This window comes from Mus musculus, chromosome X, assembly GCF_000001635.26.
Source record: "Mus musculus strain C57BL/6J chromosome X, GRCm38.p6 C57BL/6J".
Lineage (NCBI taxonomy): Eukaryota > Metazoa > Chordata > Mammalia > Rodentia > Muridae > Mus > Mus musculus.
The window spans coordinates 100,332,752-100,348,086 of record NC_000086.7 but is presented as its reverse complement, the minus strand read 5'-3'; the positions used below and the strand labels follow the sequence as shown (position 1 = coordinate 100,348,086).

General features: G+C 39.6%; 1 protein-coding gene and 1 pseudogene across 9 annotated transcripts in view; both read right to left on the bottom strand.

Annotated features, from left to right (window-relative positions):
- Positions 1–15,335, bottom strand: part of Eda (ectodysplasin-A) — a 425,155-nt gene that overhangs the window by 52,674 nt on the left and 357,146 nt on the right. The window lies entirely within an intron of this gene.
- Positions 9,222–10,643, bottom strand: Gm14828 (predicted gene 14828; annotated as a pseudogene).

The following is a 15,335-nucleotide window of genomic DNA, read 5'->3' as shown; positions in this document are numbered from 1 at the left end:
TTGTTTTGTTTCATTTAGTTTCATTTTGTTTTGAGACAGGATTTCTCTGTGGAGCCCTAGCTATCCTGGAACTTGCTCTGTAGACCAAGCTGGCATCAAATTCACAAAGATCTGTCTGCCTTTGCCTCCCAAATGCTAGGATTAGAGGCATGAGCCACCACCATCCAGCAAAAATCTCCATTCCTTAAAAAAAAAAAACCACCAGTTATACCTTTAAAAGTTAATTTCATTTTTGAGATTATAATATAATCACTTCCCCCTTTCCTTTCTTCCCTCCAAAACCCCCCATATACTCCCCTGTTTTTTTTTCAAATCCATGGCCCGCTTTTCAGTAATCTTTGTGGTATATATATATATATATATATATATATATATATATATATATAATGTACATATATAATATATAAATAAACAAATATTCCTAAATACATAAATACAACCTGCTTAGTCGTATCATGTTACTTGCATGTATGTTTTTAGAGCTGACCATTTAGTATTGGATAACCATTGAGTGTGCAGGGATGATCGTGGAAGTTGGGAGTGGACAGATCATACAGCCAGAGGATCAGGGAGTTTGCTATGAGATTTGTCTCCTAGGAATGTCAGAAGCGACACCTATAAGCTCTCATCAACCTAAACCTGAACTGAACCAGTAGTCTTTCCCTACACCCTGTTTTAGTGAAGTGGCTAGTATTTTCTAGTACTGTGTCAATAACAATAAGAAATTACAAGTGCTTTGTTTCTTTCAGTCTTAGGAAGGAAGCTGTCACTATTTTTTTCTTCATAAGGTATGATGCTAGTTGTACTTTTTAATTTTTTTTTTTTTAGCTATATCTGAGTGCAGCTGCTTGCAAAGGCCAGAGGTATTGGATCTCCCAGAGCTGGAGTTACAGATGATTGTACGCTGCCTAATGTGGGTGCTGGGAATAAAACCTGGGCCCTCTGGAAGAGCAGCAAGTGCTTTTAACTGCTGTGCTGTCTCTCTGGACTAGACCTGTGTGTCTGTGAGACAGCTCATGTGTGAAGGCATAGGACAACTTTGCAGAGTCCATTTTCTCCTTTTCCCATTGGAGGTTCCAGGGACTGAAGTCAAGCGCCCTTACTCACTGAGCTGTTTCACTGGTCCTTTCAATATGTGGGGCTAAATTTGCTTACTTCCAAAGACCAAACTAGTCTTGCATAAAGCCTGGGGCAAATTCCACTTTATCATGAAGTACAACTGTTTTGTAATTGTAGTATTAATATCTTGTTGATAATTTTTATATCAAATTTGATAAGGACTTTGGTCCTTATTTTTTCTACATTTTGTCATGTTTTATCTCATTTTGGTATTATGGTGACATTAAACTCATAAAGTAAATGATACAATGTTCATTCCTTCCCTATTTTCTAGAAGAGATTGGACAAAGTTTGTGTTAATTCTAATATTTGTTAGAGTTCTCTACTGACATTTCCTGGGCCATCCAAACAAACAAAAACAAAAAAAAGAAAAGAAAGAAAAAAGAGAGAAAGAAGGAAAGAAGCCCCATGTAAAATTTAATGACTTTAGTGCGGTCAAACACTGCCATAATAGAGTTTCGACCGTTATCATTATCCTGAGAAGAAACCTTGTATTCTATATTTTATCAAACTCCTAATTTTCTTCCAACCTCTATACTCACCCCAAAGGAAGCACTAATCTACTTTCTGTCTCTATGAATTTGTCTATCCTGAGTATTTCATAAACAGATGGAATCATACAATATGTTACAGGTGTCTTTCACTTAGCACAATACTTTCAGGTTCAAGGACATTACAGCACATATTGGTATTCTGAAGAATAGTGTTCTAGTGCATGCATATACCACATTTTATTCATTCATTTATTAGTGGATAGATATTTGGGTAGTTTCTACTTTGGAAATAGTATAAGTAATAGTGCTAGGAATAATTATGCACAAGTATTTATTTGAATAATGGTTTTAATTTTCTGTGTATTTATGGACTTAGGACTCTAGGTATTATGAGTAGGTATTTCCTCTATATGTTCAACATTTCATCAGATAGTGGCACATTTTTTGTTTCAACCATCAAAATAATTTATGAAAATTATTAGAACTAGGATATTCTATTATATCTACTCTTTCAGCATTGTTCTTTTTGAAGTTCTGAGGTCTCTTCTATTATCACTTGTTTCTAAAACTTGTTTTAATCTTTAAGAATATATTTGCCAGAAACAAATACTCTGAAGGTTCTTTGCACAGAAATTCATTTATTTTATCCTCACTTCTGAAGGGATTCTATGGATATAGAATCTGCAATTAACAGCTGTTTTCTTTTAACACTTGAGAAATATGACATTTTCTTCTGGCTTCAATACTTGTATGCCACACAAGAATATGTTCATTGTTAAATTGGTATTCCTCTATAACTAATGCATCTTTTCCCCTGGATTATTTCAATAGTTTTCATTACCTTTAGCCTTCAGATGTTTAATTATGAGAGCTGGACATGGTGGCACAATATAATAATCCTAGCATTTAGGAAGCTGTGCCAAGAGATTTGCAAGTTTAGTGTCAGTCTGGGCTACCTAGGGAGTTCACAGACAGCTTGCCAGATCGTCTAATAAATAGACAGACATATAGATAAATCAATAAATAAACTAAGCCCCCCAAAATCAAAGAGCTTAATTATGACATACCTTAGCATTGAGTTATTTAGATTTATCATACTTTGATATCACTCAGCTCTTTAAATTTGTAACTGTTTATTTTGCCAAGTTTGTGGCGTTTTCAGCCAAAATTTATTTTTAAGCAATCAATTTAATTGTGATAAAATACATATCATTTACCATTGTAACAATTTTATGGGTATAGATCAGAAGTGTTTAGTATATTTATATTGGTATTTTTAAACTCTTTTCATCTTGCAATACCCCCTAACCCCAACCTCCTTACAATCATCATTCTCTTTTCTCTTTAAAAGTTTTCTTTTTCTTTACCTTTTTGTGTGTTGGGGGAGTGTGCCACAGCCCAAATGTGAAGGTCAGAGGGTAACTTCTGGGAGTCAGTTTTCTCCTTCCACCACATGGGTCCTGGGCATTAATTTTTGCTCTTTAGGCTTGGTGACAATTGCCCTTAGCCACTGAGTCATCCCCTCCACCATGATCTCTCTTTATCAATTTGACTATTCTCAGAATGTCATATAAATAGAAGTGTATGGTATTTGTCTATTTTCACTGCCTCAATTCACTTTGCACAATGTCTTGAAGGTTTATTGACATTGTATGTGCCAGAATTCCCTTTCCAAAACATCCATTAACTTACAAGTCCTTACTATACACCTCTTTCTCTTATCCTTTGGACACTGATTATATATGCGCCTGTCATGCACTTTTGAAGCCTCAGAGCTTACCCCCAGGGACATACTTCCTCTAACAAGGCCACACCTCCAAATACTTCAAGTAGTGCCACTCCATGGTGACTAAGCATTCAAGTATATAAGCCTATTGGGTGATCTGTGAAGTGGAAACTTAAGGGTTCTTTGGAAAGTCAGTTGTGTTCGAGGGTGTTCTACTGGGGCAAACACATGAAAGGAGTGTTTTCTCAAAGTGGACACAGGTGAAAGGCTAAGGCAGACTCAAGGAGGAACATTTGGCTGAAGCAGACACAGGTGAGAAGATGTTCTGCTAAAGCAAGCATGTGAAAAGACACATGATGAAAGATTCTTTGCTAACAACACACGTATATTGGTCCAATTTACATTTCATAGTTGAGCTGCATTTGTAGGGATACTATAGAGAGAAACATGCCAAAAACCTACTTCTGGTGGTGTGCCACTTCAGCAGGCTCAGGCTGATAGGCAGAGTGATGTCAGCTGAGACAGACACCAGGTGCTGAAGCAAGACACACGGAGGGCATGTGATGTTTGGAGGGCGTATAAATAGAATTCAATGGACAATCATGGGGGCTAAGTTAGGCTTGCTTATTTATTTATTTATTTATTTATTTATTTATTTATATTAGAGTTAGGCTTGCTTATAGAGTTAGCTGTGCAATGCTTGTGGGTTTCCAGTCTTCACTGATCTTTGCTTGGCTGAGAAAAAACTTCTCCCGGTGTTCCTCCTGCTGTCTTGAGCCAAGGCTGAGTGAAGCCCGGCTGTCTTTGGTAGGTAGTGCCATCACTACTGATTCGTATTTGCTATCCTTACTCTACAGAACCGGACTGCTGGTGTATCTGTAAAGTGTATGTGAGTGGATCCAGCTGCTGATGCTGACCTGTGAACTGAACTTCGGATTTCCAGACAACACAGATGGGAGTTTCTCCAAAGAACCTTTCTAAACAGATCCACGCCCCTCTCCCCCTGTATCCTTTCTTTTCTACTACCTCTGGTGGGTGGTGGGCTAGAAGGGAGGTTAAAGCATTTAAGAACCATCATTAAAAATAGGATTTGAAAGAATTAAAGTTACAGATCTGTCTTTAAGATCACTGATTCCATCTTCTGTTGTCTCTAGCTGATGCAGTCTATCAACTGAGGTTTTTAAATTCCCAACCTTCATAGTTTTATAATTTCTATTTATTTGATGAGATTTTGTGTATCTGTTTCAAGAGAATTTTTTATTGTTAGTGCGTTATTTTGTCGTTGATATTATTATATCTCCCTGTCAGATATAATCTGATTGGAGAGTGAGTTTTAAAACTGTTACCTTGACATTTTAGATACTGTATCATGAAATTCTGGATCATATTTAAATCTTTAAAAATCAGGTAGTCTGTACATGCAGTATGCTCAGACTCTTGTGGCCGTCTGCAACTAAATTTTGCTTTGTTGTCCCAAATGGGTTAAGCATGAGTTCAGCCACTCCTGACTGTGCTGACAGTAAGGCAAGTGATAGCAGAATAACCCCCAAAGCGTCTGCAGCTTCGGAAGGCAGGGCGCAAGCTCAGCTCCCAGCTATGCTTTGGTGACAACCAGGATATGCAGAATGAAGAATGCTAAGTAGTTCTACCTTGTACCACCTTAAGCCTTACTGAATTAGAAGCTCAGATTCCCCAGTGGGTCTTTTTAGCTTTTGACCTCAGAGGTTGGGGCTAGGAGTGCTGGGTAGTCCTACTTCATGCTGCCTCTTAGTTTCTTTGCTGCCCGTGAGTACGGAGCTTCAACTCTTCACTGGGCTTTTCTGACACTAGGTGTAGAGGAAATCAGGGAACTTACCATACTCTTCCTGCTAGAGGGGATGGGTGAAAGCCCAGCACCTGCCTCTATCAGTACTGACTGAAATAAAGATAGTGTTGTGAAGTTTAGTAGCAACTAACCTTGCCTTGCTGCTCAGTGTGAATGGCAACTTAGCTCACCACTAGCCCAATTTAACACAGTACAGCAGCAGAATGGGGTGCCATCTGTTTTGTTTTGGTCAGTAGTGGGAAAAGACCAGCTATCTGCTCACACATGCTAGCAACAAGCTTCTGAGAGCCATGTAGAAGATTAATTTCTGGATAAGACAAAAAGACCACCAACAGATTGGGAAAGGATCTTTACCTATCCTAAATCTGATAGGGATGTAATATCCAGTATATACAAAGAACTCAAGAAGCTGGACTCCAGAAAATCAAATGACCCCATTAAAAATGGGGTACAGAGCTAAACAAAGAATTCTCAACTGAGGAATATCGAATGGCTGAGAAGCACCTGAAAAAAATGTTCAACATCCTTAATCATCAGGGAAATGCACATCAAAACAACCCTGAGATTCCACCTCATACCAGTCAGAATGGCTAAGATCAAAAATTCAGGTGACAGCAGATGCTGGCGAGGATGTGGAGAAAGAGGAACACTCCTCCATTGTTGGTGGGATTGCAAGCTTGTACAACCACTCTGGAAATCAGTCTGGCAGTTCCTCAGAAAATTGGACATAGTACTACCAAAAGATCCAGCAATCCCTCTCCTAGGCATATATCCAGAAGATGTTCCAACTAGTAATAAGGACACATGCTCCACTATGTTCATAGCAGTCTTATTTATAATAGTCAGAAGCTGGAAAGAACCCAGATGTCCCTCAACAGAGGAATAGATACAGAAAATGTGGTACATTTACACAATGGAGTACCACTCAGCAATTAAAAACAATGAATTCATGAAATTATTAGGCAAATGGATGGATCTGGAGGATATCATTCTGAGTGAGGTAACCCAATTACAAAGGAACTCACATGATATGCACTCACTGATAAGTGGATATTAGCCCAGAAACTTAGAATACCGCAAGATACAAGATACAATTTGCAAAACACATGAAACTCAAGAAAAACGAAGACCAAAGTGTAGATACTTCGCTCCTTTTCAGAATGGGGAACAAAACACCCATAGAAGGAGTTACAAAGTTCAGAGCTGAGACAGAAGAAAGGACCATCCAGAGACTTCCCCACCTGGGGATCCATCCCATAATCAGCCACCAAACCCAGACACTATTGCATATGCCAGCAAGAGATTGCTGAAAGGACCCTGATATAGCTGTCTCGCGTGAGGCTATGCCAGTGCCTGGCAAATACAGAAGTGGATGCTCACAGTCACCTATTGGATAGAGCACAGGGCCCCCAATGGAGGAGCTAGAGAAAGTACCCAAGGAGCTGAAAGGGTCTGCAACCCTATAGGAGGAACAACAATATGAACTAACCAGTACCCCCAGAGCTCATGTGTCTAGCTGCATATGTATCAGAAGATGGCCTAGTTGGCCACCATTGGGAGGAGAGGCCCTTGTCTTGCAAAGATTATCCCAGTACAGGGGATGCCATTGCTAGGAAGCAGGAGTGGGTAGGTTGGGGAGCAGGGTGCGGGGGGGGGTGTGGTGTATAGGGGACTTTTGGGATAGCATTTGAAATGAAAATGAAGAAAAAAAGAAAAAATTAAAAATTCCATGTTTTAAGTAAGCTTAAAAAGAAAAAAAAAAGAAAAAGAAACTGCAGAGCAGTAGGAAAATTAGATTTTTTTCTCATTGGTTTTTGACCAGGTAGGACAGGTATTGGCAAAAAATGTTCTTGTTGTAATCTTACCCATATCTGCTTTCCTTTGGATATAAAAGATGGGCTTTTCTAAGCAGTTTTTCTTCTGTGCCTATTGGTGGTTGGATGGGAGGATCCTGTACAGACCTACTGAGTTATCTTGGCGGCAACAGGAAACCCATGGAGCCTAACATCACAGTGTTTCTCAAGTTCAAAATCTCTCCCCACTACCCTTCCTCTTTCTGCCACCACCTTGCCCGTTTCTTTCTCAATAAACCTCACATGGAACTGCTAAAAAACAAAACAAAACAAAACAGCAATCTGCTTCCTCTTTCCAACATTCAGCCTTGCTTTTGTGATATAGCTGGACTATTGTATTTGTTTTTAGTTGCTTTTACTGTTTGAGAAGTCCATACATGTATGTGTTTTGTCAATTCCACCCCTAATTTCTTCCCCTCCAAAATGTTCCCCATTTTCCTACCATCTTGCTTTACCATCTTTGATTGCTTTCTTTTTGAAAACTCATTAGTCCTCTCAGTGCCAGTGTATGCATAGGGACGCAGGTCATCCACTGCAGCATGACCTGCCAAGGGTCGCATTCCTGAAGAAAACCAACATGTCCTTCCCTAGCAGCTACCAACTGCTAATACCTCTTTACCTAGGGCAGGACTTCATGCTCCCCTCCAGTGTATGTGCTAGAATTTGGCTGCTTGATCTTGTGAAGGCAATCATAGTGGCCATGAGTTCATGTGTGCAGCTGCCCTGTCATGGCCACAAAATACTTTCTTATCGTCTTCCATGGCTTCCAGTTCTTACAGTCTTCTCAGCCCTCTCTTCCATAAAGATTCCTGAGCTTCAGAAAGAGGGGCTATGATGCAGAAGCCCGATTAATTTAGAGCAGAGCATTTTTATTCTTTTTATTTATTTATAATTCAGCAGAGAACCAAACACCCTCAGAATGCATTTTCAGGAACTTTTAAGGTTATCTGTGACAGTAGCAATAGTTGAAGGGATAAATGATAGCAAAAGAATTTCTAAGGAAATTCAGAGATGGAGATTTTTTTTTCTAGACTAGAAAGGCATGCACTAGAAATTTTTTGAATGTTAAACTGATCATTTTTGGTCTGAGCCAACTTTCTTTTCTACACAATACTTCTTTGTAGGTTTGTAAAGCTCTTTGTTTTTCCCTAATAAAAGAAATAAGTGTCAGGAAACTTTAGCTCCTTGTGTCTAAAGCAAGTTTTGACATTCACAATTACTGTAGAGTAGAAGTTAACGTTGGTGAGAGCAGGGTCCTTTTGGAGCTTGCAATAGCAGAGCTCTAAGTCTCAAAAAACAATGGCAAGAATGCCCCACCCCCACCCCCGTGTGTGTCTTCTCTCTGCACTAGTGATTATGTTTTTTATTTGCAGTGCTCAGAATAAAACCCATGGATCCATGGATGCCAGGCAAGCATTGTGCTACTAAGCTCTATCTCAGTCGTACACTGGTGACTTTTACTTACTGGCATTCTTTGGCCAAGAGATATGGTGTCAGTGGTTTCAGGAGAGAGATTCATATTGTCACTCATAATCCTCATCTTAGATAAGTGATTAAAGAATAAATGAGTTAGGTATGTCAAGTAATGTTTTTTTAAATGATCTTCAGGATTTATTTAGATAAGAAAGCTGTCAATCTCAACAGGAGGGGAAAAGGAAAATTAAAAAAAACTATAGGAAAGTGTGCCCTAAACCTTGACCCCTCAGCAGAGCACAGGGTGCTGCTTCTATCTTGTTTATCCTTCAAAAACCAGCCAGCCAGCCCAAAGAGCTGGTGCTGAGCCCCCAGGTGGGTGTGTGCTTTAATTCCAGTCTGAACTGCACTATGCAAAAGGCACACAGACACATTAACCTGCATCAAACCGACAGCCCCAAATGGCTTTCCAAAGCTGACAGCACACAGTAGAGGGTGTATGAAGCTTTGCAATGTGCACAGTGTGTGACCTTGGTCCTATGGTCCTGGTGAGAGGACAGCAGCACCTACCAAGTGGTGCTGCCTCAGTGAGGCACGCGTCTCTGTACAGGCTGCTCACTTACACACTGGCTCACTTAGTGTTCCCCTCGATAAAACTGAGGCTGAGCCCGACCTCATCCTAGAGCTAAATTTGAGAGGACAGTGAAAGAAGCTTTTTGCACAACTGTTGTTTCAGCTTTATTGGTTTCTAAAAGTTTCTGGGTCTTATAAAAATGTCTTCCAGTAAATCAGTGAGTCTATTGAACAGTGGGATTTCATATAAACTGTTAGGTGCAACTGGTAGAAAGGAGCCCCGTACTGCAGATGACCAGTCACACGCTTAGGCTGTGGAATGCTTTGGTGAGGACGGCATAGATAGGAACACATTTGGAAGATGTGTGGTGCCTTCGGTGCAGAGGTGATGGGACCCGGTGGCAGGTAGAACTTCTTAAGAGTCTGCCTCAGCTTTAACTTCAGTAATTTTGTCGATAGACTTAAGGAGTTCAGCAACAAGGTTCAGTGTCTCTCCTCCAGATAACAGCTGCTTTATGGATGCCTGTGCACTGTGCATGACAACACTGAGGTTCTGCAAGGCCACATCCATGCTCTGCTTCACTACAGTAAGGCTGGCATCCTGGTCTGATTGCAGGGCTTCATTTTCTCGCCTCAAGTTTGAGAGCTGTGCCTGAAGCAAATTTATTTCCTGCTTCAGCCTCAAGACATGATTTTCTGCTTTTACAGTCCGTTTGGTCATCAGTTCGAGGTTCTGTTTGACTTGCTGGACTGCTGACTCGAGGTCATGGAAGTCACTCTCCTCCTTGATCATCTTCGCCTCCAACTTCCATTCGAGCGTCCGCACCATTTCTCTTTGAGTTTCAGAGAAGCTCTGAACCTCATTTAGCTTTCTTCTGAGCTTAGAGTTTTCATCTTTCAGTGCTTCATAACTCATTTGCAGCGTCCGCAGGTGTCTGTCCCCTAGGGAGTCTTCATGAGCTGCAAAGTCTGCATTAGGAATCCCAGCTGGAAATACTGGAGAGATCCTGGAGTCGGTGTTGCTCAGCTTCCATGGAGGCAAAGACTCAGGACCTGCCAGCTCTGATGTGTTGGAGAAAAAGGAAAGGTAGGTGCCACGGGGTGACGAGTTCTGTGTGGCTCTAGAGGAATGAGTCTGCCCCAGAGCAGGTGGCAGGTAGGTTCTATTCCATCCATTTTCTTCATCCTCTTCTAGGTTCCTGGCTCTTGTTGGGTCTTCACAAAATGGCTGCTGATAATCTAGGCCATATCCCATGGGCTTGGAGGCAGGGGAGCTGTGCTTTAGTCCCAGTGGGTGCCTTGAGGCTTCCTTCAGGTAAATTCGGCTGGTGGTAATGTCTTCGTTTGACAGGCTGAGGTTCTTGGTTTTCAAATACTCTTTGAAGGAGAATGGATTGGCTTTTTCAAGGTCTTCAAGTTTGTCACCTCCAAAGTGCGTCTCATGGGCTCCCGACGGACCTTGTTTAGTACATTTCCCCTTTCCATAGCCAAAGTTGTCAGGAACCACGCGGCTCCATGTCTGTGATAGTGGGGGCACACCCCGCCGCTGCTGCCGTGTGTAGCTGGACATCTCTGGGCCCTAACCAGGCCGCGGCCCCATGGCCCGCACACAACGCAGTCACCAGCACCTGCCTTATCCGACGCAATGGGTTGTCAAGTAGGTTTTTTTTAATAAATTAATTTTAACATTACTTAAAAGTGATATAAGTTCATGGTTGAGAGATAAGGTTTTTGATTTAAATGTGTAACAGTTTTGTCTTGGCAGAGATTTGGTATATTAAAGCAATCAGCAGATCCTTTTGCCAAGGCATTCGATAACTAAGCTGTTCAGAGAAAGCACAGGTTGCTAGGGCCTACCAGCTAACATCATAGAATAGACTCTACAGGCAAAATTCCATCAATTGTTTAGCAGTACTGGAGATGGATCCCAAGGCCTTGTGAACATTTCAACCACTGAGTTACACTCCTAAACTTGAAATTCAATAAATTATTAAAGAGGCCATATATATGTTGGTTAACTGTTAAGGCACAGATATACCTCTATGACTACAATATTGTTTCATCTTTGTTAAGTGTAAGACAGAAAGAAATGGTCCTCATAGAAGTGTCATGGCGATGAAATAATGACTTCTTGTTTCAAGTTCATACTATCTAGTTCCACAGGGAGGCAAACGAAATAGAAAGGAAGATGGCAAAGTGAGGCTCACATTTGTCAAGAAGCAACAGAGCTATAAATTCATCACAAAATCAGAGAACCATCTGAGTTACTACTGAACATCAAATCATACAGTGAGAAACATACCGTAGACTTTCTTATGTCACCACAGAAACAGTAATAACTCATTTGAAAATGAGTTGAGGTTCTGATGTATATTTATTTGTAATTAGTTTACTATTAATTGTGCCTTGTCTTTATATTTCTCCAAAGATACAATTGGCCAATGGTGATTGGCATAATTATTACAGAATGTAAATCAGAGCTACAATGAGGCTATGGATGTATCCAGTTGGTAGGGTGCTTCCCTACATCCAACAAGACTGCTTCCATCCTCAGCATCACAATACACCCAACAAAATAACAACAAAGCTACAGTGAGACACACTTCACATCACCAGGATGGCTAGAATAAAAAAGGATGGGAACAAGTATTTGTGAGGACATAGAGAACTTCTCTCAGCAAAGGAAACAATAGAGAGCAGGGACAACCTACCACATAGCTAGGAAGAGGGTAAAGTCTAGAAGGACTCAACAACAACAAAACAACCCAATTCAAAGTAAGGCCAGAATTTGAATAAACATTCCTTAATAGAAAGCTACAAGTGGACAAGTACATGAACAATATTCAGTGTCTCTATGAAGACAGTGAAAATAAAAACTGCAATCACAAACTACTGCAGGGTTGCTTTTATAAACATAATAATACATGATAAATGCTGGCAAACAAGAGAAAATGAGAATAAAAGAACCCTTACATGTTTTTCGTAAGATTATAAACTGGTATGGACATTTTGGGAAATAGTATGGAAGCTTAAAAAAAAAAACCCTACAAATAGAATTTACTGTATGGCCTAAGAATTCTACTTCTGGTTACATATTCAAAGGAATTGCTATGTTATTTTTAATTTATTTTTTATGCTCCATATTCCATTTCCTGCACCATCCACCCTCCCACTGCTCCACATCTCACACTTCCTCCCCACCCCACCCTGTCTCCATGTGGATGCCTCCAGCTCCCACCCCACCTGACCTCTAATGTCCCTGTGTGACCTCCCCCCACAGAGACACAGAGAGAGAGAGAGAGAGAGAGAGAGACAGACAGACAGACAGACAGACAGACAGACAGACAGAGATAAACTCAAACTATACAGCTTTAGAAAAGAAATTCTGGGGGTTTGAGAGATGGCTCAGTTAAGAAAACATATTGTTTCTGCAGAAGGCCTGGGTTGTTTTCCCAGCACCCACTTGTTGGCTTACAGCCATTCATTACTCCAGTGCTAGGGGGATCTGATGCCCTCTAACTTCTGTGAGCACCAGGCATGCATGTAGTGACCATATATAATGAGGGTTAACACACACACACACACACACACACACACACACACACACATATGTAAACAAAGTTTTTTTTCAAAAGTTATATATAGGTATTTTCCCTAGGTCATTATGCTAAGTGACATGACATAGACCAGGTACAGAGAGGTGAACACTGTACAATCTGAGTATAAACAGTGGAATTCATAAAAACATAGAGGAAAAGGGGTTGCAAGAGGTAGATGGGTACCTTCTTCACCCAAGAGGGAGATATGAAAAAGGAAAGATAGTGAACAAAGGCTATAAACTTTTCAGTTTAGGGTTAGTAAGGTGACTCAGGCAAAGACACTTTCTGCCAAGCTTCAGGACCTGAGTTTGATCTGTAGTACCCGCCTGATAGGAGAAGAGAATCAACTCCCTGCAAGTAATCCTCTGAAATCCATACCTGTACAGTGGTGTTTGTACATGTGTGCATGTGTGCACATACACACACACAAACACACGCGCACACAAATCAAAAAATGAATCAGAAACTTAGTTTTAAAAAGTCTTGATTATATTGTTGTTCCACCTATAGGGTTGCAGATCCCTTTAGCTCCTTGGGTACTTTCTCTTGCTCCTCCATTGGGGGTCCTGTGATCCATCCAATAGCTGACTGTGAGCATCAACTAACCAGTACCCCCCAGAGCTGTGTCTCTAGCTGCATATATATCAAAAGATGGCCTAGTCGGCCATCACTGGAAAGAGAGGCCCCTTGGTCTTGCAAACTTTATATGCCCCAGTACAGGGGAATGCCAGGGCCAAGAAGTGGAAGTGAGTGGGTAGGGGAGTGGGTGGGGGAGGGTATGGGGGACTTTTGGGATAGCATTGGAAATGTAAATGAAGAAAATACCTAATTAAAAAAGTCTTGATTATAGTGGGGAAATACATTTTGGTTATTATATTATATAGTAACCACAATGGATAATAATGTAATATATATTTTAAAGTTGTTAAAATGGACATTTAACATTTTCACCATCAAAATCTTAAGTTGGTGGGATATGTTTAATTATCTCAATGAAATCTCTGTATAATACACATCTAGACCAAAACATCATGCCATGCTGGGTGAGAGCATGTATTAATTAATTTAAAAAGACAAAAAAGGAAACAACTATCATAATCCTCATTATATTTCAGTAAGCAAAGTATTATTCAGGTACCTAGAAATTTTGCCACATATAATATAGCATTTCTATTTGTCTAGTCGTTTTAACAAAATGTTCTATTTTAATTTTTATAAGAGATAATGTGATACAATATTCTTTTTCTCAAATAAAATATATCTTTGTACAAAGGCTGGCATTTCTAACTATACTGACAAGCTCAGAGGACCTTGTGGTCATATCTTCACAGTACAAGGGAAGTGAACAGGAAATGAATATTCTTTTGAATGTTGAAGCTGAAAATGTAATCATATCTGAAGAGCCGTATGTGTACATAATGTTTAATATTCAAAGCATTTTCTGGCAACTCTTTATACTTTTCCCATTTTCTATAGGAAAAGGGATTGAACAAAGGGTTCCCCATATGCTAAGCAAGTACTCTATAATCCAATATATTCCTGATGTATTAATCTTGATAATATCTTTATGGTTGTTAGACTAGAGTTAGGCCATTTCCTTCCTGTGCTTTCAACATTAACCTGGGTTGATCTAAGCATCACGGCCAATTAATGGCTAAATTAGATATGCATTCTAGATATATTTTTACCTAACTGTTCTGTGTAACAATCATTCTGTTTAATAGACATGATCACATGGTGCTTCATAAATCCAGTAATTTTATATAGCAAAAATAAACTGAAATCATAGAAATACATAATTACTACTATATCTAAAATTATTGAAAGTGATTTTTGGTATCTAATTCCAACTTATCTTTTTGTTGTTTTGGAACAAGCCTAGCATTCTTACATGGGATCACATATAACAGTGAATAACCATGATTCCAGGAAGGATTTGTAAAACAGTTTATGGATAGAAATTCTAAGGAGTCCTTTCTTAGCCTGTATATTATAGTACTTACACACACACACACACACACACACACACACACACACACACACACACATATATATAACAAAAATAAACTGGAAGTGCTGAGTAAATAGGGTTAGGTTAGAGAAAAGCCATGGTACAAATTTCTACTTTAAGTGTGCCATTTTTTTCTAAAGGGAAAGGGAAGAGAAACTCATTAGAATAGCAATAAGAAATTTTTTTAAATTTATTTTTCTTTTAGGTCTCAACTATTGCTGGGACTGGGATCATATAGCATATGATTAAAAACCCATTTTAGGGGCTGGAGAGATGGCTCAGTGGTTAAGAGGCTTGAATTGGATCCAGTTCCAGGGATTCAAGGCAGGATCCGATGCCTTCTTGGCTTCCATGAGCACCGTGTAAACATAGTACATAGCCATAGATGCAGTCCGAAATACCCATATACATAAAAATAGGTTTAAAATTGTAAAATCCATTTTTGTGATTTCTGAGAATATGATGTTGAATAGATGACTTGGCTTAATTGGAAAGAAAAGGGAAATATAACTATTTGGTATCTAGTAAAGAAAAAGTATGCAAAAATCCTTTAATTTGTCAGTCAGTAGCATGCACAAAGAAAATAGCTTCTGTAATGCCTGTGGTACTGAGCTGTTTTTCTGTTAATGTTTTTTGTATAGAGCTCTGGGAATTTTGGAAAGAAAAATGTCAAGATGCAGCACATAGTCCCAAACTCACATTTAGATTCTTTTCTCTCCCTT